The following is a 23,580-nucleotide window of genomic DNA, read 5'->3' as shown; positions in this document are numbered from 1 at the left end:
TTTAGCACCTCACCTTAGCCTGCCACCTGCGATTCCAAGGACATGGTTCCTCCATCAGTTACAAGTAGAAGTCATATTTTTTCCTTAGTCAGTGAGTTCCTCACTAGGTGACAGAAATACAATGTGTAAAAATAGCACAGCAGTTTTTGAAGTAAGAAGTAAGGTGGAGAAAATGAACAGGACCAGAAAGGAACTTAGATTTGTGGCTTAATATTTTTTTGTTTTTGTTTTGTTTACTTGTTTAAGACATGGGCTCACTATATATCACAAGCTGCTACAAACTCAAAGCTTCCTGCCTCAGCCTCCTTAATAATAGGCTTGTGTCTCCATAACTGTCTTCAGAAGTAGCTTTCCAAGAATAAGGCCATTTTAATCATAATTCAAAATTCATTTTAAGTTATTGCCCCTTTCCTATTGTAAAAGATGAATTATAATTTTACAGGTATATATATTCATGAAGTGTATATGTACATAGTATATGTGTGTGTGTGTGAGTGTGTGTGTATGTGTGAGTATGTGTGTGTTGTATGTATGTGTGTGCTGTATGTATATATGTATATGGTTTACATATATGTGTGTATGTATGTTTCTGTGTATAGTATGCTTGTATGTGTATATAGTATTATGTGTATTTTTTATGTTTTGTATGTTTATGTGTTGTATGTATATGTGCAGAATGTGTATTTGATCTATACATTTGAATATACAGATATGTATATACATAACCTATACATTTGTGTGTCACTGTGATATGTGTGGTAGGTGTAGGTGTAATGGATTTTTTTTGCAATGTATGTGAGAGCGTTTGTGGGAAATGGAGTCTGTGTATATGCTTTTGTGTGTACATGTGCTTATGTGTCCTAATATAAATTATGATGCTGCCTAGGAAACCATTATATGAGTGAGTCACACTGATACAAAGTACAAATGAGGACATGGCATATTTAAAATATTCAACGTATTATCTAGAATTTTTTCCTTATATTTCTACAGTAGGGAAAACATGACTTTTGGATAATGGTCTTTTCATGATTCCTCAAGATCACATTGCAATGCAGACACATGCTTTCCCCAAACAAGCATAGAACTATAGCATAGAGAGAACAGATGAGTTCACAGGTATCTGTGTCTTGGGTATGGACAATATGTCCGAAGCAGGAGTCATGAACCATTCTTCAGGGAACTGCACTCCTTCCCTGAACATCTGGTTATGATGATGTAGCTTCTGGAACAAAAGCCACAATTATCTTTTCTAACCATTTGGGTGTCAGTTATAGCCAGATCTGTAGCTCCAGTTATTCCTCTTTGAACTGTGGTTTTGAGCTGAGTTTCATGACAATAAGAACCATTCTTTGTAAAGATAGCACTCACTTTTAAGTTAAGACTGCTAAGGAAAAGTTTCCAAATTATGTTCATAGGATTCATTTTATTCCTGAGGTTTTCTTCCAACTTTGAATTCTCCCTATACATCTACTGTGGTTTTAGAACTAATGTCTGAGTCAACAATACTGGTCTTCACAGCTCCTTTGCTAGCTCATAATGCTGAACATGTGAATTCCTAGAAAACATATCTCCCACATTGTCTGCCATGCTTCTCCATGCCTGATAATGGCTTGCACACAGCTAAGAGGGCTTCATTAATTGCTATGTGTATATTCCTAAATATGTTGATACGACCTGCCAAATCTGCATAATATTACTTGTTTGTGTATCTTAGGAATGGCCACTTGGTATTGTATAACCAGTTGGTGTGTTCTTCCCAGAGGAAGACTACATCTTCTACTCTCAGCATTTCTTTGTCGCCTGTAGTTTTTTCCCATGAGGTTGAATGGAGAAAGGGGTTCAATGGCAACTTTATCCTTCCTGGTGTTGATGCAGAATCATGTAGTCATCTTAGAAGGTTCTGTTTATCTATATTGCTATCAGATGTTCTAGAAACTCTGATATCTCAACCTAAATCAGGCATAGGAACAATGGAAACTAGAAGTAAAACAAGAATGGTAGGAAAAAAAGAAATTTAAGCAGACATGGGATATGAATAGCTTCATAAAATAAAACAGACAGCAGATAGAAAAGGCCATATACCACTATCTACCCAGTAGCTGAAGACTTATATTATGAGCAAGATAGCTCCTTGGGGACAGAAAGGGTTCTATAGTTGACACCAGATTGCTGGATTTGATGCCACAAACTTATGATATATACTTTTATTTATATGAGGATGAATCATGGGAAGGTCTCTGAAGGGAAGCTAAATTTGCACAGTGAATATTCAAAGCATAAAATTTTTTCTGTAAAATAAGAAAAAGCTCATTGTTTTGAAAATAACATCTCAAGTTTCCTTTCTGCTTTGAGTTCATTGTTTGCGGCTAGACAAATGCATCAACCTTCTGGGCCTTCAAATGTCACAGACTGTTTGCCAGATGCAGTTCCACACATGGAGCCAATGGTAGATACTCAGCTCCTATTTCTTGTTCCATAAATCAGCAGCTTAGCCTTTCTTTATCCTTTAAACATATGCTTAATTTGTTTCTTGGTAAATGCCATGGAAATAATATTAATATTGGGGAGGAAACATCTGCAAAGCAATTAGAATGACTCACCAAAATAGTAGAATTAGATTCTTCCTCTGGGTTTGTATGAATCATGATGAAATAGTTCCTGTGTCTTATTCTGCCTGCCAAGTAGCATCTGCATTCAGAGAAATCTACATTTACTATATTAAGCTTTTGTCGAGATTAATGAGGTACATACATATCTTTGAAATATGCATGAAACTAATAATGATGGTATAACCTGAAATCTCAGTCCTCTAGACACTGAAGAAGGAGAACCATGAATTCAAAACTACCATGAACTGCACATAAGACTGACTCAAAAAATATAAATAAAAATACAATATTAAAATGAAGTTCTTATTTACTGCAAACATGGTGGTATGGCCAGTGAGAAGGCTCAACAAGAAACAGTGCTCTCTGTCAAGCCTAGCAACCTAAATACAATTCCTGGAATCCACAAAGCCGAAGGAAAGGACCAATTCTGCAGAGTTGTCTTCTGATCTGGAGACCTAAGTCATTACATATTAAATGTAAAAAACAGGCAGAGAGATAGACAGACAGAGACAGATTTCAAAGATAGATGATATTTAGATAGATAGATAGATAGATAGATAGATAGATAGATAGATAGATAGATAGATAGATAGATAGACAGATATCTATCTGTCTACCTGCTGCCTGACCATACTTCCCCTTGAGCGTTGGGGATGAGGTGGCACGGAATCAATGGCTCAGACTCTGGGAGCAGGTGAGAAGCTGCAGCAAGCTCGTTTATGAATCCTTCGGGGCGCACTTTATAACCTCTACCCATGTCCCATTGGGCTTGAGCATGCATCTCTTCTTAGTGGCCATTCCCAATTGAATGGTATTTCTGCTTCACCAATCATTAGGCTCTCAAGCAGTCTTCAATTAGGTCCTCACACAGAAGTTCCCTCCAAGGCTTCATGGCACCCAATGCTGTCTTGTTGTCCTGTTTTATAGTAGAGTTTGCCATTCATCCCTGCAGACCTCACAGGTCCTTTCTCAGCTCCTATCCTGTATTATAGTCTGTCTTTGTACCTTTTTTTCCTTGCTCTATTCTAGTACCTACAACATAGACCCTTCACCCAAACATGGTGAGTCACTCTTGTTCTGATGGGCCACTGGTTTTTGAAAAACTAGGGTCTGAGAAAATCCTCATTCCTTCCTTATTAGTCATCAAAAGCACAGGCTGTGGATTATATCCAAGTCCCAATTCAACTCTTTGTGATAAAAGGTGGTTTTTGTGAGTTTCTCTATACTTAAGTTTGCCATCTGCAAAGTGTATACAATACCAGTACCTCTGTCAAGGCTTACTATGGGAAGCAAAGAATCTGACCAATATTGTAAAGCTCTTGTTGTGTCATGTGTAAAGTCATCCTTGGATATTCTTGTATTTAAACCTATTGAAAGCATTCATTGTATAAGTTAAAATTTTTCTATTCTATTTTTCTCTTTATCCTCAAGAAAATGAATTACTTCCTCTTCACGACAATATTATGCGCTGTAGGTAACCATTTTGACACATAATTGAAATATCTGTTTAGCTGTCTGCTAGGTTTTCTATATCTGCACACTTGGCTCTTGATATCAATCTTGGAATACAGGGCACTCATCAAAAGTTACATAGAGGCAATGAATGCCCATTAAGTGATAAAGTTCATTTAAAAGATGCAAACACCACACGCAATAGCAAATATATGACATTGCCAAGCTGTTACTTCATACCTAACCTTGCATATGGGCTAGGAGAGGCTGAAGCAGGTAAGCGATGAGTTTAATGCCAGATTTAGAGTAGGTACTGAAACACTGTTAAAAAAAAATGCCTAGCAACAAAATGTCAACTTTACCCTGGAAAGTATATTTATGGACCACTAACCTTTCATGGAAGAAATTTTTTTCTGATGCATACAATTTTTCCTTGCATTTTCAAATAAATTTTCTATATAGAATCTGCTTTTCTTTCAGCTCTGCTCCTTTGGAATGCCCTCTTCCGATTGTACCTGATTTAGTCAGTGACCCAAAAGCTGGATTATCTTTTTGTGCTCAAAGTCTTTAATGGTTTGTATTAGGTGCAGCCTGGCATTCTTCAAAGGAGAAACTTAAATCCCAGAACATTAGACTTTCTAATTATCATTAAAGAATCTATGTATAAGCAAAATAATAAGTATTTTTCAACTAAATTTACCAAATACTGGTTTTAGCTTGAAAATGATAATCTTTCTTTCTTATTAAAATTATACATTTTAATCAAAAGTGAAAATGTGTTCAACTCTTTATAGTTAAATCCCTAACATATTTTAAAGACAGACACATCAATGAATTTGTATCATTGTTTAATAATTTCATTATAAAGGACAATAGTACTAATAACAGTCTCTTAAATAGATGTAAAAAATTTTCCATCCTCATAGCTTTTAATATTGGGCAGAAATTTTTAAAAATATGTTATAATAATTTTGATGCCCACTAAAACAGTTATAATGTGTTGTAGATATTAACTAGAAATTTTAATCAAGAAATCAATCCTAGATATTTTGAAGAATAGTCATAGAATTGAACGGTTTAATACATTAAGGCTCACCTTTAGTTATGAGTTTAGGAACTTTTTTAAAAAAGTTCTATTTTACGTAGTAATATCACTTTCTAAACCAATAAAGACATTTGTATTAGATTTGAGAGTAGATTGTTTCTAGAGAATTCTTGTTTCATCGTGACCAGGCTTTGGAACCTTAACACAACTCATATTTCTCCTGAAATAAGAATTGCAATCTCTCTTCCCATGTCATAACTCTCCCTTTCTTTCTCCTCCTTTCTTCTTCCTATTCCTTCTCCTCCTCTTCTTCGTCTGTCATCTCTACTTTCTTCTCCTTGAGTCCATGTCCTCTGCCTCCTTTCCTTTTCTTCTTTCTAGTCATCCCTCCAACTTCTCTATCTACTTTTGATAGAGATCGCAAAGATAATACTTTATAGTCTAGTGGAATGAAATAGGAAAGATTGTTTTAAATCTCTTGGAGCTGATTTAAGAAATCTGAAGATTGACTATAGCAAGCTTGAGTGAGACAATATATAATGAAAAAGTATTTTCACTTTCAGAATATTAATTCAAGAAAATACTTTATTTTATATATTAATACTAAATATACACAAATGTATATGCTATAAAATAATTTTTAAATCATAAAGAAGAATATCACAAAATAGGCTTTTCCCTATCACAAAGTTTGCATATCTATATTTGTGAATCTTTCCATGTATTTAGTGCCTTCTGTGTTTTATTTATTGTCCAAAATTAAGACAGCAAATAATAATAATTTTTAAAGAATATTTTATTTGATACAGTGTTTTTCACTTGTAATCCTAGTACTTGGTGGTTAGAGGGAGGAGTGTCAGGACTTCAAAGTCATTGTAAGCAGGCTCCTTAGAGAATTTAAGACCAACCAGGGTTGATTGAGATAAAGGCATGGACACATATACACACATGCATCAAACAAAGAGAGTGAATGAATGAACAAATGAATGAACAAATAAATGAATGAACAAATAAGTAAACAGCATAGTACTAAAGGCATAAATCAGGGCTGGAGAGACAGTGTTGTGGTTAATAGTGCTTTGTGTTCTTGCAAAAGACTCAAATTCAGTTTCCAGAACCCATGTCTGGCAGTTCATAAAGATCCTAAATTCCGTTTCTATGGAGTCTGAAGCCTTGTTATGTCATCTACTCATGTACACACACACACACACATATGAATAACTGAAAAAAAAACCAAATCTTTAAAAATGGCATAAACCCCATAATATCAGAAAAATGTACAAAATCTCTAGAAAAATGCTCTGTGATTATGGGATTTGAAAAGATTCATGTGAACTCAAAGTTTCTCCATTTTCTATGGTTTTGGAGATTAGCAATACCTTGATGAGGAAAGCATTCTCTTGAAATGTGAATTATTATGTATTATTAATCTTATTAAAATGGCGACCCTATATGTAAATGTACATCACAGAATGATAGGCCATGTTGCACTAGGAAGCTGTAGTAGTCTTGTACAACTCACATCTTTTTATATTTTAAGAGCTTATCAAGAATATTATATTACTAAATCTGTTGATACATATATAAAGGTATGTGATACATATAAGTTCAAAACAGGGAACCAGCTCAGATACAAGAAAAACCTTATGAAAACTGTCTTAGTTAGGGTTTTACTGCTGTGAACAGACACCATGCTTTAGTGCTGTGAACAGACACCATGACCAAGACAAGTCTTTTAAAGGACATCATTTAATTGAGGCTGGCTAACAGGTTTCAGAGGTTCAGTTCAACATCAAGTGGGGAACATGGCAGCATCTAGGCAGGCATGACACAGAAGGAGCTGAGAGTTCTACATCTTCATCTGAAGGCTGACTTCTAGGTAGCTAGGAAGACGGTTTTAAGCCCATGCCCACAGTGATACACCTAACCCAACAAGGCCACACCTCCTCATAGTGCCACTCCCTGGGCCAAGCATATACAAACCATCACAAAAACTATATAATTGTGTAGAACTTGAATCCTAAATCCAGATTTCAAAATATTTGTCTTTTTCCAAAGGACATATTTTCAAATTGAACCACAAAGTCCATGAATACTTTTTAATGAAGCTTTTTAAAATGAAGTCAATTCTCTAGAATTTCTATGGATATTGAAAATGTACTGTGATAAAGGAAACCATCAGATACTCCTTAATTCTTCAGCCTGGAGCACAGATACTATCCTCAGCAAAGACAAGAAGAATGAAATGCAGGAAATAAACAGTTCATGGGTGAGGGTAGTAAGGTATCAATTCTTTTTACTATTAATATTTCCTCTTCTGTGTTTTGCTTTGTCATATACTGGGCAAAATGTTCATATATTCTGGTCATATTCCTCAAATCAATTTTTCAGTTACATGGCAATGGGATTCATTAGTGAAACTTTTGTCCCTTCAGACAGATTACATAAACTCATTGAATTTGTGCTTTAAAGAAACAGCAGATACACATGACAACCTCACCTAATAAAGATATTTTGCCATGGGGAAAGAAAACCCTGTAACACCCTTTGGTGGCAGAAACTTCAACCCCATCACTCTCAGTGTATTAGCTAAGGAGAGTTAGTACTCATGGGAAATTTTTTAGAAAACTTTGTCAAAGATGACAAGATTGTCCGTCTTACAGGAGATGATATTGGGCTCTTAGTGTCACAAGGACAGAGGACCCAAGTGGTTTTCTCTTTATGAAGATTCAGATATAACACTTGACTTTTAAAAGAAGAATTAGATATATTAGCCAAGCTGAAATTTTCAAAACATACATTGTTTCTATACCAAGTATTAGATGGGATTTTAACAATTGGCAGTTAGTAGAAACTTGACAGCCATCTATCCTCCTAACTGACCATAGTATCCAGTCTTGTAGAGGTAGGTGTTTGGCTTAGGTAGAGTCATGAGCACCATAGAATTCTACTCTAAATTATCAGTGATAATGTAGCTAAAGTCAGTGATCTCAAACCAAAACAATGACTCATTGCAATGAACATTTGCAAGTAAAGAAGTATGGGTAAAAATGTATACTGTGTGACACACTGTGATGAGATTTTTCTTTCTTACTTACTTTATTTTATTTTATTTTGGAAGTAGGTTGCAAGGGCTAACTGCAGATATGAAGAGACAAAGAGATGTGTGGTATTGGGTTGCACAATTGACATTCACAAACAAATAAATAAAAAGTAAAAAAAGTATACGTTAAATCTTTAATAGGCTAACTTGAATCTTCACAGATTCTATTTATTAAAAAACAATGTTGAACCTTGCATAAACTATGTGGAAATTAAGTGTTAATTTTGTCTTTTAACCATTTAGTAAATATTATGGTGCTTCTGCTAAATGTAAGCAGAGTGAGAGATATACATCCCATGTTTTCTTAGGAATTCAATGTCAATTTCACTGTCACAGAAATGCTTCTCTTACCTTTGTGCCTGGCCTGAGTCTCTGAAATGTATTTTTGTGTATTTCCCGATTCTTAACTATACGTTATGTGATTATTACTTATATGATGCCTATGAAAATAAATGTCCTTTTTTGAAAAACTAATGTATAAAAGTATAAAGAACTCATCCAGGACTCAGATGAGATTGTTTCTGAGGAGAAAGTGAAGAGAAGACAGACTGAGCAGTGAAAGTAAGCTTTCAACAAGCTTAGATTTAAGGAATGGGATAGTGGGGTGAGACAGGCTTAAACATTACTGCTGCTGAATGTCCTCTGTTGATTCAAGGGTTCCCCCTTTTAATGACCTGTTTTGCTTTTTAATGTATGGGTGGATGTTTGTGTATGAGTGGGAATGTGTGTGTGTGTGTGTGTGTGTGTGTGTGTGTGTGTGTGTGTGTGTGTGTGTGCATGTGGGTGCAGATGCCCTAGCCTGAAATTACAGAGACGGTTGACTTCCTGTGGATGCTAGGAATAAATCTTGGGTCTACTGTAGTTTATCTAGTGCTCTTAACTTCTAGGCTAATTCCACAGCTCACAACCAAGGAACTTTCATGCACATCTCTGTATGGATAAGAAAACCTTGGGAACCTGTGGAGAATAAGAAGATGTAGCTTTCATAAGCAGTTAAGTATTTTATAGTACATTTCTTAGTGAATGGTACTTTTGGCTGCTCTTCATAGATTTTGACAGCTCTTCATAGATATTAGAACCATGCAATTCCTTGCACGCTCCATAGACCTTTATAGAAACATACAACTAAAATTGTGAATGAAGTTTGAAACTCTCCCTTTTCAATGTTTTATTTGGTGTGATATTTTTCAGTTGCTACCTTAAATTTCTGTTCCTACTTCCTACTTTACAGACCATCAAGCATTCATGACGTTCAGTGTGAGGCTGACTGTTAATCACATTCCTGTCACCAGCCTGACAGCTGGAATATTTCTTATTTATTCCTCACAGAGATTATTTTATCAAAATGACTCAAAACAAAGTGGTTTTTATTATTTTTGGTAAGCAACAGCACACATCAAAAATTCAAGTGTTATGGTTGTTTAACATTTTGATGTTTCTACAGTAAAAAGTTTCCTACATGGAGGAGGGTATTAGCTCTGATATAATAAAATATATGCCAAAGACATTAGGTACAATAATAGAAAGTGACACTTCTTACAATAGGCGTTAAATTAGAAATATTCAGAACTTTTATTCATCAATGAGGAAAGATGTTTAATGGAGTCTTGGAGGCTAAGAATGAAACAGATAAATTTAACTCATTCGGCATTTCCTGAAGGCTTGCTTAATTGCTTAATGCCAGGGATACATTCTGCAAGACGCACCATGCCATTTCAGCCCATGAAAACACCAAGAATGCATGTACTTTAACCCATATAGTCTGTTTATATCACACAGCCTTGTGCTGTTATGTCCACATGAGAAAAACCGTACAGCATTCATTAGAATACAAGAGAAGTCAACGTAGTGAAGAAATGCAGAGCTGAGTACATAGAGGACTCTCTCATAAGCACAGCATTGTAGTTCAGGATAAACTGTTTTCAGTAGGAGTGCACTGTTAATCACATTTCTATTACCAGTCTTAACAACTGCAATTTTTTTATATATTGATTCATCATTTACAGTACAGTTCATATGTAATCTAATAGCATAGTCACGGTCACTGTCTAGAACTACATGATATGTCGGACTGTACGTGTACCTAGTGAGTCTTGTTTCCATGCTTGCAAGCTTGAAAATGTAGATATGTACTCTTACTGCAAAGAGGTCTCTTGACTGCCCTACCTTTTGAAATGGTTTAGTATCACAGAAGACTTTAGTTTCCTTTTTTTATTGGTTATTTTGTTTATTTACATTCCAAATGTTATCTCCCTTTCTCATTTTCCCTCCCAACTCCCACCCCTCCATTCTACACCCTCCCCTGCCTCCATGAGGATGCCCCCCACCCACCTTAGCATTTCCCTACACTGGGGCACCATCCTTCATGGGACACAGGGCTTCCCATCCCATCCATGCCAGATAAGGCCAGCCTCTGCTACATATGCAGCTGGAGCCATGGATCCCTCCATGTGCATTCTTTGGTTGGTGGTTTGGTTCCTGGGAGCTCTGACAGGTTTAGTTGGTTGATATTGTTGTTCTTCCTATGGAGTTGCAAAACCCTTCAGCTCCTTCAGTCCTTCACCTAACTCCTCCATTGGGGTTCCTGTGCTCAGTCTAATGGTTGGCTGCAAGCATCCACATCTGTGTCATTAAGGCTCTGACAGAGCCTCTCAGGAGACATCCATATCAGGCTCCTGTCAGCAAGCACTTCTTGGCATCAGCAAGTGTCTGGGTTTGGTGGCTGCATATGGGCAGACTCTAGTTTTCAATATATACCAATTTCAGTATTGGCTAGAAAAAATGTGTAGGACCACTATCAGTAAAATGCATTTAACATTTCTACTAACAGTTTTAGGAAACAATTTTATTTTGGTATAAAGTATGTCACGTTCCCTCAGCTCGTGTTAAACACACGACTGAGGCTTGGACAGCGTAACTACAGTTTCACATCCTTTGAATATTTGATGGTCTCTGGGATCCACTGAGATTCTAGCTGAATGAAGCGGGAAGCCATACTATCTGCAGGGAGCTGAGAGATCATATATGCACATATCATCAGAAATGATAAAGAAGGCACACGATTTGGCATACCGGGCTTCCTCCAAATGTTAATTCACAGAGAACCATGTAACATTTCTCCTGGGTGCTTTTAGGGCTTAATTTTTCCTGCAATCATAATCTCCTTTTAAACAAGTGGTAAGGCCACTCTCACGAGTTACTATTGGCAGTAGCTATAGTAATAGGAGCTGTTAAAAATGTTCTCTGTAGTTTTAATACATTTTATTTTTTATTATTTAAGACCTTTATTAACAGGTGCTTGCAGTTTGACTTTTTTGAAAAATCAAGTTGTAAACTTTATTATAAATTAAAGTTCTTTAAAAGCTCGATTTTACCAGATATGAAACAGTTTTTAAACTATTAAGGGTGTACTGAGAAAAACCAGACCTTTGAAAAAAAAGACATGTTTGTCATTACCAAAAATAGACATCTGGTAAATATAATAAAAACCCCAAGCTACATAAATAATGCAGATAGTTATCTGGTCAATGGGCAAAAAGCAAACACTTAAGGTCTTCACTCTAAACTTTCTTCATTTCTTTTTTTTTTTCATTTTTTCCTTTTTATAATGTTCACTATGATGAAATATTAAATTCTTTCAAATACTTTTTTAATTGGATATTTCTTTATTTACATTTCAAATGTTATCCCCTTTCCTTGTTTCCCCTCAGGAAACCCACCCTATCTCATCCCCCCTCCCCTTGCTTCAGTGAGAGTGCTTCCCCACCTACCCACCCAATCCCTCCTGCCTCCCCACCCTGACATTCCCCTACACTGGGGCATCGAGCCTTCACAGGACCAAGGACCTTTCCTCCCACTGATGCCTAACAAGGCCATCCTCTGCTACATATGCAGCTGGAGTCATGGGTCTGACCATGTGTACTCTTTGGTTGGTGGTTTAGTCACTGTGAGCTGTGGTGTGTCTGGTTGGTTGATATTGTTCTTCCAGTGAGATTGCAAACATGTTCAAGTCCTTCAGTCCTTTCTCTAACTTCTCTATTGAGAACCCAGTTCTCAGTACAATGGTTGGCTAGGAGCATCCACCTCTGTATTTGTCAGGCTCTGGCAAAGACTCTCAGGAGACAGCTATATCAGACTCCTGTCAGCATGCACTTCTTGGCATCAACAATAGGGTCTGGGTTTGGTGACTGTATATAAGGACCTTCTCTGGATGTCCTTTCCTTCACTCTCTGCTCCACACTTTGTCTCCATATTTCCACCTGTGAGTATTTTTCCCCCTTCTAAGAAGTACAGAAATATCCACACTTTGGTCTTCCTTCTTCTTGAGTTTCATGTGACCTATAAATTGTATCTTGGGTATTCTGAGCTTTTGGGCTAATATCCACTTATCAGTGAGTATATACCATGTGTGATTTTTTGTGATTGGGTTACCTCACTCCAGATGATATTTTCTAGTTCCATCCATTTGCCTAAGAATTTCATGAAGTCATTGTTTTTAATAGCTGAGTATTACTCCATTATGTAAATGTACCATATTTTCTGCATCCATTCCCCTGTTGAAAGATATCTGGGTTCTTTCCAGCTTCTGGCCATTATAAATAAGGCTGCTATGAGCATAGTGAAGCATGTCTCTTTATTATAGGTTGGAGACTCTTTTGGGTATATGCCCAGGAGTGGTATAGCTGGGTCCTCAGGTAGTACTATGTCCAATTTTCTGAGGAAACACCAGACTGACTTCTAGAATGGTTGTACCAGCTTGCAATCCCACCAACAATGGAGGAGTGCTCCTTTCTCCACTTCCTTGCCAGCAGCTGCTGTCACCTGAGTTTTTGATCTTAGCCATTCTGACTGATGTTAGGTGGAATCTCAGGATTGTTTTGATTTGCATTTCCCTGATGACTATGGATGTTGAACATTTCTTTAGGTGCTTCATGGCCATTGAATGTTCCTCAGTTGAAAATTTTTTGTTTAGCTCTGTACCCACTTTTTTAATAGGGTTATTTGGTTCTCTGGAGTCTAACTTCTTGAGATGTTTGTAGATATCAGATATTAGCCCTCTATTTGATGTAGGATTGGTAAAAATCTTATACAACAAAAGGAGGTCAAAGGGATATGAATTGGAAAGGAAGAAGTCAAAATATCACTATTTGAAGATAATATGATAGTATACTTAAGTGACCCCAAAAATTCCACCAGACAATTTCTACAGCTGAAAAACAACTTCAGCAAAGTGGCTGGATATAAAATTAACTCAAACAAGTCAGTAGCCTTCCTCTACTCAAAGGATAAAGAGGCTAAGAAAGTAAATAGGGAAATTACACCCTTCACAATAGTCACAAATAATATAAATACCTTGGTGTGACTCTAACCAAGCAAATGAAAGATTTGTATGTCCAGAACTTCAAGTCTCTGAAGAACAAAATACCAAAGATCTCAGAAGATGGAAAGATCTCCCATGCTCATGGATTGGCAGAATTAATATAGTAAAAATAGCCATCTTACTGAAAGCAATCTACAGATTCAATGCAATCCCCATCAAAGTTCCAACTCAATTCTTCATAGAGTTAGAAAGAGCAATTTGCAAATTCATTTGGAACAACACCAAAAAATAAAACCCAGGATAGAGAAAACTATCCTCAAAAATAAAAGAACTTCTGGGAGAATCACTTTTCCTGACCTCAAGCTGTATTACAAGCAATCATGATTAAAAAAAAAAAAAACTATATGGTATTGGTACAGAGACAGGCAGATAGATCAATGGGATAGAATTGAAGACCCAGAAATGAACCCACACACCCTGGTCACTTGATCTTTGACAAAGGAGCCAAAAACATCCGGGAAAAAAACAACATTTTCAACAAATGATGCTGGTTCAACTGGTGTTCACCTTGCAGAAGAATACAAATCACTAGATCTATTCCTATCTCCTTGTGCAAAGCTCAAATCCAAGTGGATCAAGGACCTCCTCATAAAACCAGATACACTGAAACTAATAGAAGAGACAGCGGGAAAGCACCTTTGTTCATTTCTTATTGCTGGCATTTCATATTCATTTTTTCTTGCTGAATGACAAAACCGGATGATGGTAGAGTTGCTAAACTGGTATTTACTCAGCCCTGCTCTGCTCTGCCTCGGATTGGTTGAAATCCCAGCTGGCGGATTGACTGCTTTTGTCTGTTTGCCATGCTGTCATTCAGAGTTCTCTGGGACTCTGTTTGATTTTCTTTGTCCTCTTCATTGCCATCCTCTCTCTGCTGTCTTTGGTGTGGAGAGCACCTGTGTAACACATTCTCTAACCCTGATACATATTCTGTCTCACTGGTCTACCTTGCTCTCCTTCACCCTGGCTGTCAGCGTCCTCCATCACTTCTCCTTGCACAGGGGGTTGGAATACTGTGGTCCACGAGCCTAGGGTCTTCACATGTAATAAGGTGAGAACCTTTGCCAGCGATAGGGCTGGAGTTGTTTGGCCTGGCCTTCAGGAGAGCTTTCCGATCCCTCATTCTTTTCCCCACTCTCACTATTCTGATAATTTTTCTGATAACTGCATAGAGGACGCCTACCATGTGGATAGCGTCTATAATGGTAAGGTCTGCTGAGTATTTACTGCCTTGAACTGGAATTCCACCACGGCCTGTAACATTTCTTGCCTCCGCATCCTTTTCTCCTTCAACATCAAACTCCGTCTCTCCATCTCCTACACTGCGAAGGTACTTCCTGGGGTTATTCTTTACGGCAATCTGGTGTACAAATACGTCTTCTTTGGTGTCATTCCTGTTGATAAAACCATATTTGTTCCTTAGATTGAACCATTTTATTGTTTCCCAAATCTTTGGTGAGATGACTTTCTTGTTCCTGCGGCGCTTGACACCTGCACTGCTTCCTGTGGAGATAGGCATGTTGGCGGTCGCTGAGGACAGCAGCTGCTGAGTCTTGGCCTCGCTGCTCATGGTGGTTGTGATGGTGAATGGGGCCTGTGGCGATGGCTGCAACTCCTCGTGGGTGTGATTGTGACTAGGCCTGCAGAGGCAGTGAGGCTCTCAGGGCTCTCTGGGGTCTGCTCTCTGCTCATACATTTTATTTAAAATAGAATTAAATCACTCTCTCTTTCTCTTTCCTCTCTCTAGCCCATACTACAACCCCATTCTCAAACCGATAGCCTCTTTCTCTTTGATTACTTGGGTAACACACATGTATGGGTAACACACACACACACACACACACACACACACACACACAAAAGTACAACATACTGAAACTGTTTTTGTTGTTTCTGTATGTACGATTACAGGGCTTACCAGTTTAATATTAGATAACCAATAAGGGGGTTTATCCCTGGGTGAAGTTTATTCTCTCTCTCCCACCATATATAAGTTGCACATAATTCTTTTAAAAGGAATGGGCCCTCAACAAAATTTTCCTCTTCCATGGTAATATGTCCATTGATATTGTTACTGTTCTGGACTTTTTATTTAGCTGTTTCTAGGGGAGACTGTTTTATAATAGATTTCCTTGTATTTCTTTTCTCTTACAATCTTTCCACTCTTCCTCTTCTGATGTTCCCTGAGCCATAGATGTAGGGGTGGTTACTCAGATATAGTAAACAATTATAAAATAAATTGTTTTACTTAAGGTAGAAATATAAAAACCAGGAAAGGTGTGACCATGACCACAAAGATATGTCCTATTTAGACAGTATTCTACAATACTCAACACAAAATAAATGGAGATATCAATATATAGAAGCACTTAAAGTGACATAAAACATTCTGTTTAGAAGCACTGTTTTTTCAAGAAATGAGTGGAAACAAATCATCCATACCATTTAATCATCTGTCAATAAAATCAGATCTAAGTGTTGAAAGAAATAATGCCATAGCACAATACACTTGGAGCACATTACACATAAATATCTTATAGCTAGAGTGAGCACTGCAGAGAAAGAAATTATTGCAGTGAAGAATGATTATGTCAGAGAACAAGAGCATGTCAACAAACTGGGCTGAAAAATAGGTGAAAATGAGATCACGGGGTGACATTTTGTCTCCTAGAAATGTCAGAGAAGCTATAGCCATTAAGTCTCATCAGCATGGCTACATAAGCAAGAACTGAACAAACAAAACAACAAAATATAGGCTAATACACAAAAGGAAAACCTCATGGGAAGTTAGCCCTAGACAATGATCTGTGGGAGAACTAAGAAATGCTGAGACCCTATTCTTTTCCTTTCCCTAATTAGTTATCTGATACCAATGGTCAGCACTGAAATCAAACACACACACACACACACACACACACACACACACACACACACACACACACGTAACTTTTACAGACTAGGCAGAGTATATTAATATATTTAGAAGTGTGTGTCTATGTCTATCTCTATGTGTCTTTGTGTGTGTATGTGTCTTTGTGTGTGTATGTGTCTTTGTGTGTGCAGTGTCTTTGTATGTGTCTGTGTGCAAATAGATGTCAAAGGTAAGTAAGCAAGGGGCAGTGTTTGGAAAAGTATGGAGGAAAAAAGGAAAGAGTGGAATGCAATGTAATTATATCTTAGTTTAAAACATTTTTAAAGTACCCATAGTTTATGGAGCTGCCTCTGAATATCTTATGTGATCAGAGGCTATCTATCTGTATTTAGAAGTTCATTCTTACATATATTAGTTATATTTGAAAGCTTTGGTCTGTATATTATTCTTGATAACTGTCATTGGAGAGTCAAGCTTTATTGCGAGATAAACAAAGAAGGAAGCCATGCATGGCCACTCTGTCACCTACAGTAGAACCCCACAGAGATCCTTTCATGGACAAAATGGTCTGAGGAACATCCAAAGTTTCTCCAGATCTGAGGTCTGTAGATTTAGTTCCACACATATGGAATCATACTTAGAGACACACAGATAACACATTTTAAAAAGATGTTTCAAAAGCAAGAGAACTAGAAAAACAGAAAAAGAAACAAAACAAAACAAGCAAAAGCATTCTCCTGATGACTTGTTTTGATGAAGGTCAAACACTAAACTTAATCCTCTCACAAGAACTCGAATAATAATCTATGCATTTATGTATTTCTATGCTTCTACCTGATTGCAGTTGGATTTAATCTGATACAATGAGAGAGCACTTTTATTATATGTCATTACAGCAAAAGTTTTATTTATTCAGAGGTTAAAGCAGCAAGCCATTTAGAGCCTGCTTCAGGTAGCTTTGAATTTTACCACTAATATTTCTCTTCATTAGAATGTCTCTCTATACACTTACCCACTGAAAATAAAGTTTGCTGTGATTATCACTCCGCTAAAAATACAAATGCAAAAATTTCCATGCAGATTTAGGACAAAACCTGCATGGAATAATAATTTTTTGATCAGTAATGGGTGTAATCTTTATTATCCTGGTTATTGATGTCAAGCATTTTAGATGCTTTGCACTTGTACCCTGCTTGTGTTAGGAATATGGCTATTGATATCACTTACCTTGTTGCCTGAATTTGGTGCATTTCTGCAAGCCTCAGGTGGTTCTATGCAAGTAAGTTCTATGCAAGGTGGTTTGAGCATGTAACAAGGTTTAAAATGGACGTTTCTATGTTTTTTTTATGGAGGAGAGGTGAATGGGAGGCCACTCCCCATGAGTGGCCAAGCTGAACTGGTAGGATATTGCATGGAGGTCAGAGTAAAGAGGATCATTTTAAAAATGTCAGTTTGCTTTAGGCTTGGTATTGGTGTGCTGTGCACAGCTTTCCGCTTAGGTTTATAATGAATAGAGAGCAGTAAGACAGCAGAGTTCTGTGGTCTCTGTAGGAGGAAGACAGAATGAGGAATCCTGGGATGCGATTTCAAATCAGAGGAAGAGAACAGACCCTGGTCTGAAGGGGGGGGGGGTGCTAGTTTCCTGCAGTGAGATCTAACCAACCGCTAGGTTAAAAACAAAAACAAAAACAAAACAAAGAAACCAAAACACTGCCAACAGTTTTATTCCCATAGAAAGAGGATCAGAGGTGAGCAGAGAGACCTCACAATACAAGTGAAGAAGTGAAGAACTAAAAGAGCAAACCTGACAGGGGGCAAGGAAATGCAGAGCTGTGGTTCTCTGTACTAAATCTACAGCAGGGCAAGCCAGCCAAAATTCTATAATATATGAGGAAGATGTATTCCCAACCCAGCCCTGACTAAGCAGCTGCTGGCATCTGATAGCTGCTGAGACCGGGACTACTAGTAAGAATTGTATGATACAACAGAAGCACAGCACTGACTTGACTTAGTTGGTAGTAAATGATTTTTAACTGGGATTAAAAAACATGAAATTGGTTGTAAAATAAATTGAGGTGAACATGAGAAAGTTGGGAGGGGAAATGGGTCATGTTTCACTATATACAAGTATACATTTTTCAAGAATAAAGAAATTATAAACAAAGTCCTTGTTATAGTGTCTAATGCTGCAACAAAATACCATGACCTAAAATTCAAATAGGGGGAAAAGGGTTTATTTGGCTTACACTTTCACATTGCTGTTCATCACAAATACAAAGTCAGGACAGGAACAAAACAAGACAGGAACATAGAGGCAGAAGCTGATGCAGAGGCCATAAAGGGTGCTGCTTACTGGTTAACTCTCTGTGGTTTGATCAGTCTGCTTTCTTCCCAGGACTACCAAGCCAGGAAGGCGCTATCCACAACGTGCTACACATTCCGCCATCAATCACTAATTGAGAAAATGCGTTATAGCCAGATCAAACAGACACAAATACCCAAGGAAAATTTATTCTGTAACCTCTGGGAACTTGCTTTATAACCTTTATTTTTAATTATGTATTTGTGTTTTTATATGGATGTGAGGATGTACACTGGAGTGCAAGTGGCTACACAGATCAGATGTTAGGTTCCTTGGAATTAAAGACAGTTGGAACATACACAATATGGATACTGTGGATAACACAGAGATCTTCAGCAAGAGCATTTGTTTGTTTAACTAATGAGCAATCATCCCCATTCCAAGAGCTTTTATATTCTTTTAATTTTTAAGATTATGGTATAGTTACCACATTTCTCCCTTTTCCTCCCCCTAGATCCTCACATATGTCCCTCTCCATTCTTCAAACCCACGACCTCTTTCTCTGTTTATTGTGATGCATATGTGTGTGTTATGTATGTATGTATGTATGTAGGTGTATGTGTGTGTGGTTTTTAACTCAATATAATTATTAAAAACAAGCAGAAATCTTATTGATTGTAGTATAATAAAAGGTAATACAAATCTAACCATACAGTGAAGAAATTCATTGAGAAAATGACCCTGAATACAAACTGAATGGAATGAATGAGAATTCACCTTCAACATTTTAATGCTCACACTTGACAGTTTATATTTATCAAATAACTCGGTATCCTTTGTAAGATTCCTGACCCTCACTCTACCAAAAGAGCTGTAAAGTGATACATAAATCACCTTGCCTTTCTATGTGAAGACTGATGTTACTTTATGACAATAAAATAACATTTATAAGAACTGTATATTCTCCCCCTTTCTCTAGTAGCTTCAGTGTGTTTTTCAAAGGATCTTTTTTGTAAACATGAGCTAAAGTAGCACACCCAAACACAGTTTCCTTTAATGTGTTGTTAAAGATCCATTCTATCTTTCACTGAGCATTAAATCAAGATAAATTAGAAAATTTGCTAAACTTCCATATTATGCAAAATCATTAAGACTCTTATCAACTGAAGATTAGGCAGCACTTCAGACAAACAATGTTTCATGTATAATTACTAAGTATTGAAATTAGAATATGATTGTGTTTTACAAAGTTCCAGTTATAAGCTTTGAAAGAGAAATTTCAAAAGTGTCTACAACAGTGCTTACAAAGCATGTTCTGCTTGAAAGAAGACGTTATTGATTAGATGAATGTTTCACCCATTACAATGATTTCTATGAAAATATGCATACTTATAAACAAAATGATATGCTTCTCTTGTAACTTGGAATCCTGTGTGCAGAGCAGATCAGAGGAAAACCTTCGACTTGGGGGCCATAGTTAGTTCCCACAAGTCACATACCTTAGGTCTTATGACGCTGTGAGTAGCACATCGAAAGAAGGGACCCAGTAAAATCTGTAACAATTCACCACAATTGTGCCATGCTACCCATGACATGAAGACTGAAAACATAGCATAGAAACACCCAGAACAAATTTTAACTAATTAGTAAAGGAAGATGCCCAATTCTGGAAGGATTTTGTCCTCTTCTGGATTGTGCCGCATTTCTACCAAACACTCAAACTAAAGAGATGGGGAAAAAATAATGACAGGACAAGAAAAATGTGGGAAAGATGGCCAACAACAAAACAATATGATTGCTAGAATTAAAATATTCATAGTTTTATTGTTCTGGAGGCATTTGGTTTCTAAATTATTACTTATTTCATTTAAAAATATATTTCACTTTCATCATTCTGCAGTATGATGTTGAAATACTTCCCCAGAGACCAAGATGCATGAAGATGTTTTCTATAAGTGTTCCAATCTTGTCTATTACTTAGAATCTCTTAGGGTGAGGTTTAACCTGCTCGTTCCTGGGATTTATTCTGGATCATAATAAATCAAATCGGATTTTCTAGTTCCAAGTCTCAGACATCCATATTAAAAAGCTCCTTCCCCACATTCACAGACTTGATTCCACTAGGCAAAGCATGAAAAAGTGAGAACAGACTTTGAATGTGCAAAATATCAAACTTCTTCCCTCTGTGATCATGAGCAAGTAGAAGTAGCTACTGCATTCACATTTTTCTTCTGGCTCCTAAACAGAAATATTTCTGGGATGTGTTGCCTTAAGAAACAGAAATAGTGTTTTCATATTAATACAACATATGCATGGTTCTTACAAGTTCCTCCACTTGTAATAATTAGTTTTAATTGTGTTTCGTTGTGCTGAAATACGCTTTAAGTTGCAATGCACATTTCTTGTCAATTCAGACATTCTACCGCTTAGATCAGTAAAGTGATCCTTGTGTAGAAAAGAACGATTTGTGTAAGTTTACAGAGCCAAGAGTTCATGGATCTTTACCAAATTTTTTCATGCTCTGTTCATTACACAGCATGTTCATAGCCAGAAAGAACATTGCAACTGTTATCTTTGTCAATAAAAATCTCATTGCTCTAAATTCTTAATGCAGAGAGAAATCTTTATATCTTTTAAATCTTTATTGTTCAGTAAGGCTTGTTTTATTAATATTTATTGAAAGTGAAGATTAAAATAAAATACATCATACTACATTCTTTATATTTTTTTAAAACCACTTCCGTGGTATATCAAGAAGGTATAGAAAATTGATGAGTGAATTCTGAATAAAGAATAAAAAGAGCCATCCTTCCCCAGGAAGTAACCCAATATGTATAGTTCTCAGCCCTCATCTAGGAAACTTTTCTGTTTCTTTCTGAGAGAGGAAGACTATTACAGAAAATAACAACCAATCAAAATGCAGAGTTGTGTGTTCCGGTCCTATAGATACATCTACGAAGCAGCTTCCGCTCCTAACATTCATGGGACATTGAAAAAGAGATGGGAAGATTGTAAATGCCAGAGAATCAGGGTGTTTGCTGTGAAACTGTCTCCTAGTAAGGTCAGAAACTACACTCATAAAAATCTCATCAAACCAACTGCCTACAAATGAGCTGAACAAGGAGAACTATAAACATCCCAACACGGATGGAGAAAAGCTGATAAAGCCTCAGGCCAGCATAATGAACTACGGGACTCTGAGGAATATTGGGAGTGGTAGAAATAATCTTATCCAGGGATGAACATACCAATTGGTTATTGAATACCAAATGGTCATCCAAATGGTCATTCATGAATACTGCGTAGATTATATCTATCTGGGTATAAAAATAATTAATGAAAACGAGGCCATAAATTGAAAGAGAGCAAGAGGAATTATATGGTGCAGTTTAAAAGACGGGAAGGGAAAGGGAAATTATGTGATGATAATATAATCTTAAAATGAATAAAAATGAATAAAAAACTTAATTAGGTCATGTTGATCTTCAGATAGGATTTGAGTGTCAAACAATAGTATTCGATTACTGATGTTTAAGATAAGCAGTGTTGTAGCTGTGACATCACAGCAACCAGTATTGCAGATAAGATCTCGTAGCAGCCAGAGATTTTAATACTGAAATTGGGGTTACAAAATTTTAAAAAAGGAAAAAGGAAACAACCATATGAAGAAGCTGTCTACCAAACTCCAAGGAGAGCTAATCATCAAACAAATAGGATAGTGCTGAATAATTATATGTTAAATAACAAACCTGTATTAAAATTAGTAAATACGAAATCCTAAAATATATAAAAAGGTACCGAGGCTCAAAGGAAAGAAAAGAGGGAGCAAGGAAATGTGAAGATTAAAATGCTTGTCTGGTCCAGAACCGTATCTCCATACAGTATCTATGACCTATGGCGTTTACTAATAATAAAAAGTAAGCTTGCGGTAGAGACACATGCCACAGAATGCTAACTAAATAAAAAGTGACAGAGTGACATATTCCCATTGCCTCAGGTCAGGCTGGTGCTACACTGCAGATGCATTTACCATCATTTTCGGGAAGGGAAGACCCAAAAAGATTCTCGTTTTTTCTGGTGGGTGTCCTGTGTGTCTGTCTGCTTCCTGTCTTGTTCTGCAGAGGGACAGGTTACCATTTCGTGCTTAAATGGGTCAAACCTAGTAATGAGTGTCTTATTTTCATCTTGTTCCTGAGATAAAATACCCTGACGAAAGTATAAAGAGATAGTGTTTACTAAGGAGCATGGTTCTAGGGTACAGTTCACCACGTCAATGCGGTAGGAGCTTAAGTAGCTGGTCACATCAAATCCAGAATGGGAAACAGATAATGACGTTTGCTGTTGCCCAGCTTTCTTTCTCAGGTTATACACTATAGGATCTCAGCCAGGGAACAGCGCCAAGAACAATGGCTATGTTTTCTTACTTCAGTTAAAGCAATGATTCTTGACAAGCATGTTCAGAAGCCCATAATCTATGATTCTCTGGGTTCTTTCACATTTACAATTAACACTAACCATTAAGGAGAGTTATCAAAGTCCTCCGTCTTTCTCTTAAGGTTAATAATTCTGGCCTTAAGGCCCAACCTTTATTACCAGTTATCTACCAGCACCTAATTTCATTACCGTTAAAGCCAGAACACAATTTTTTCCTAACTCGCAGTAAAAGAGTCAATCAATGTAATGTTTATTTGAAGGGATATATAAGAAAAACACGGCATTAGCTATGGAATAAATCTTTCTAAATTGAAGAGTTTAGTCATATTAAAATGAAATATATAAAAAGTCACAAAAAGAACCATCCTATAAAATAACTG

At 36.8% G+C, this 23,580-nt stretch overlaps 1 protein-coding gene and 1 pseudogene across 1 annotated transcript in view; one reads left to right on the top strand and one right to left on the bottom strand.

Moving 5' to 3' along the window:
• The window catches only part of Luzp2 (leucine zipper protein 2), a 372,256-nt gene that overhangs the window by 215,770 nt on the left and 132,906 nt on the right, over positions 1-23,580 (top strand). The gene's annotated exons all lie outside the window — the stretch shown is intronic.
• On the bottom strand, positions 14,323-15,162 carry LOC116894752 (annotated as a pseudogene).

Source organism: Rattus rattus, chromosome 2 (genome assembly GCF_011064425.1).
Source record: "Rattus rattus isolate New Zealand chromosome 2, Rrattus_CSIRO_v1, whole genome shotgun sequence".
In the NCBI taxonomy this organism is placed as follows: Eukaryota; Metazoa; Chordata; class Mammalia; order Rodentia; family Muridae; genus Rattus; species Rattus rattus.
Note: the sequence above shows the minus strand (reverse complement) of the source record. Positions and strands in the feature narration are given on the sequence as shown.